A 4,322-nucleotide genomic window follows, 5' to 3' on the forward strand; every position below is an offset into this window, starting at 1 on the left:
TGAGATTTAATTTTGATAATTATATTTTAAAAAAGTTTAAAAGTGTATAGAAAAAATATTTTCTTAGCAGTAAATAAATATGGAATTTCGAAATGTGGATCACAACAAATCGGAATGTGTGTAATTTTGATCTATGATATCGTAAAAATGTGCTAATTATTTTTACGATTAATAGGAAAAATCTATTCGACGATTATTTTCCGCCATATTTGAGTGTATCAAGAGAGATTTGTTAAAGAATATATGTACGATTATGGAATTGTTCCGATCGCTAAAAATATAATAAACACACGCGAAGATATTCTTTAAGAAAATTGATGATTACAAATGAATACATTCATAATCAATATATTACAGATGAATTCAGGACACGAAAATCTGAAAAAAAATCCACGCATGTAAACACACGATTCCCGATACGATCTTGTTTTCATGTCACAGTTTGTTACGTATCGTTTTTATGTTTTCTTACCTTCGAAGAAATTGCTCGAACTGACCACCTCTCGATTCGATAAAGGTGTGAATACTTCTTATCGTGGATCGTCGAACGAGTTCGAAGAATGGATATTGCACGACGTTTCATAATAACCACTAGCACGATAAACACATCTTACTTCAGTGAAAACTGTCTCTATATTAATTGCTTCATTCATAATACGATACCCGGGACAATGTTTACATATTCGTTCGATTTCATAACCTTCAAGTTTTGCAGAAAACCAGTGAACCAATGTATATCCAGTTATATTTATTATCTAACACGGAGAAAATGATCACGACGCGGAGAGAGAGTGAGAGAGAGAAAAAATAACTACGCACGAAATAGAGGTTATGTCGAGCCTAGTGATATTACGATACGAAAAAACGTATATTTCTCTAACGAAATCAAGTATATATCGTGATATTGAAAGATATTGAAAAAACACTTTTCAAAGTATTACTTTTCTTTCTTTAATCGAACGATATTATTTAAGTTGAAAAGAAAATAAAAAGATTTAATTTTACAGACGAACGAATTCGATAAGTGGGATAAATATTATACACGTATTACTACTAACGAGTGATTGGTATTCTGGACGGCCCCTTCGAGGAGCCACGGTAATATTCCACGTTCATAACGATAACAAGTACGGCATAACTGAAATATAGAAATGTATTTATACGCGCGTATATACGTAAGTACATCTATAGATATCTCACGTAGGAGGATGCACGCTTTCCATTAGCAGAGTAAGTGACCACTGGCTACCATTTTCTTTGATGTCGGTTAATTTACTAATAACATCGGTTCCACCGGTGGACTCTTCGTCCACCCTCTAAATATTTGTATCGCCAACATATCGACTTGTCCTCGTGTAATTAAGCTACATTATTATTATTTGAGTGGAACCAGATAGCCAGGGGAAAAAGACCAGCCACAATTCTGAAACCCGGGAATGAACTTTCCCAATCGGCCACCACGCAGCTAAACTCCCGGATGAATTTCCACTTTATCGATTGTACTCGTGCATTCGTTGCTCGTTCATTAATCTCACTCTTGTAAACATAAACTTTTTTCACTTGAATGTATACGTGTACTATCCACTCCATATCAGTGTACAATATCTGTATCGATATCGTATATTCACAAATTTTTTACGCTATTCTTCCAACTTTCGAGAGCATTTCGAAAAAAGAAAAAAAAAAAAAAAAAAACTTTCAAAAGATTCCAACCGAGAAAATTCTAAAAAAAAAAAATTCTAAAAAAAATCTCCTCCTCCTTACGACTTTCTCACGCGTTTTCAACCGAGAACATTCATAAAAGCGTATAATCTGAAAAGTGCAAGAGAAAAAAAGAGAAACGTAGGTATCTCTAGAGGAGGGTTGAAAATCACGGGCAACCGTCTGAGGAACATAGAGGAAAGGAGGTGGGGGAGGGGGCCGCCAGTTCGGGCGATCTTAGCGGAGGATTACGTAGAATTAAATCCTTGGACGGGGGCGTGCCCCCGTAACACTTAATTTTTCCCCCGATTTTTTAATCTCCCGGTAAATATCGTCCCATTCTCTCTCTCTCTCTCTCTCTTTTTCTCTCTCCTACATTCGGCCATCCGCGCCCTTCCCCTCTCTCTCTTTCTCTCTCTCTCTCTCTTTCTTACCATCGTCAAAGGAGAGGAACCCATTTAAAAACCTCATCAATGCTTAAGCCCCCCTGCGCTACCATAGGAACTAATCCCTCCTATTTTAACGCAAGAACGAAGGTGAGAGAAGGAGCGCGGAGAAGGAAGGTGGAGGATGAGGGGAGGGGGAGGGAGGAAGGAGTACGCGCTTTTAAAAGTAAGACTCCGCCTTTATTAGTAGATACAACAGTTTTATTTCCACCGAAAAAAAGGCGAAGGAGGATAGAGATAGAGGGAGGAGAAAGGATTGTTGTCCCTCGTTCAACTTCCAAAGAGGGAGAGAGAAAGAGAGACAGAGAGAGTTCTTTAAACTCTCGAGAACGAGGCCCTCGTCTTCGTGAAACGAGCTTAACCAATGCTACGACCTTTCAGACACGCCTAATTGGCAGGCTGGCTGCCTCTGTCAACCGCGCAAAAACTGGTGTAACGCGCCCCCTATACCTCGAAACTTTAACGATCGCGTAATCGACGTATATCCTCGTTTCTATATTCGCTGCTACGAATTTTCCGTTCCGTTGTAATTGAAATTTTCTTTTTTTTCCTTCTTGCTTTGCTCGGAGGTGTTATTAAAATTTGTTCTTATAATAGTTTATTTTTATTCGTATCCTGTGGTGATCGTAATTAATATCTCGATTATTATTAAAATATTGAGACAGTGACATTTGCAGAAAACTTTTAAATATAACGAATATCTTCGATTTGCTAAGAGAAAGGAATTACGATATTATGTGCTCGACGAAAACAAAAGTGCAAGATAAAAGGATCAAGATGGATAACCACTTCGTAATGGAATTAATAGAAAACACTTTTCACGAGGTTAGGTCAAGTTCGTACCTAGGGACAACTGTAATACGCTTTAAACTGTTAATAGAGTATCATCTGGTGGTAATCGTAAGTAGTATCTTGATTATTATTAACCCTTTGAAACGTTTACAATCACATTTTCATAAAACTTTTGACTTGCCAAAAGAGAAAGGAATTATTATTATGCATTTCGTTGAAAAAAAAAGCGAAAAATAAAAAGATCGAGATGGACAACCCACTACGTATTAGTACGAAATAATAGAAAACACTTTTCACGAGGTTAGGTTAGGTTCGGTACCTAGGGGCAACTGTAATACGCTTTAAACTGTTAATAGAGTATCGTGGTACGGTGTTTGGCTGCGGTTGAATCTCAAGTGTTGGGCTAACATTCATGATGAAATTAATCTGGAAGCGGGAGGCCGATCGTGGGGGTGTAGCCACCGGTTAAAAAGCTTCCGGTGGGCTCCATCCATCCCACAGGTTTGCTGCCCCCTTCCTCGTTGACCTCGACCCTTTCCATTCGGGATTCGTTCCAACACTCGGCCCTCTGTATTCACGAATGCCCGTCTGGAACTCCGACTTTGACCCACCCCTCCCCCCGGATGACCACTTGTCGACAGTAACCCTGTGCGTCCATGAACGCCCCGTTAAAGGGTGTCTTTTTTTGTTTGTCACTGATGACCTTTTACCATTTGAAGAAAATAAAATTCGATAATACTCGATGGACGATTGAATATATGTATATTTTGTATTTTTTATTTTTGGAATTTTTTCGAGCAAGAAAAATAAAATAATGATTAAATTTTGTATCGATTTATCATATACAATGTTTTGCCGAGTATCGTCAATGATCATTTAAAAGAATGAGATATATGCATTTGGTATTTTTTATTGGAATTTTTTCAAGGAAAAAAAGTAAAATAAAATTAAATTTTTATTTGGTATTATTGATTTACTGTGTTTTATCGTTAATTATTTGCAAGGAAAATGAGATATTCGACGATATTCGATGGATGATTGAATATATATTTTTTATCGATTTACTATATACACTGTTTTATCGACTATCGTCAACGATCATTCGTAAGGAGAATGAGATTCGATGGAATATATGTATTTAGTATTTTTTATTGGAATTTTTTCAAGAGAGAAAAGTAAAATAATGATTAATGAGATTCGAGGATATTCGATAGATATGTATCTAGTACATTTTATTGGGATTCTTTCAAGGGAGGAAGGTAAAGTAACGATTGAATTTTTATCTCGTATTTTCTATCGATTTACCATGTACAACGTTTCCTCGAGTATCGTTAATGATCGTGTGCAAGAAGATATTCGATGAACGATACATAAATATACTTT

At 36.7% G+C, this 4,322-nt stretch overlaps 1 long non-coding RNA gene across 1 annotated transcript; it reads left to right on the forward strand.

The window, feature by feature from the left end:
- The first annotated feature begins 355 nt into the window (after nucleotides 1-355).
- On the forward strand, nucleotides 356-1,589 carry LOC147656162 (uncharacterized). Its single transcript, XR_015294937.1, has 5 exons — nucleotides 356-627; nucleotides 716-934; nucleotides 1,008-1,127; nucleotides 1,205-1,230; nucleotides 1,385-1,589. It is a non-coding gene; the product is annotated as an uncharacterized LOC147656162 (long non-coding RNA).
- Nucleotides 1,590-4,322: the final 2,733 nt, after the last annotated feature.

This window comes from Apis florea, unplaced genomic scaffold, assembly GCF_048593485.1.
Source record: "Apis florea isolate Af1SG1 unplaced genomic scaffold, ASM4859348v1 contig_3802_pilon, whole genome shotgun sequence".
NCBI classification, from domain to species: domain Eukaryota; kingdom Metazoa; phylum Arthropoda; class Insecta; order Hymenoptera; family Apidae; genus Apis; species Apis florea.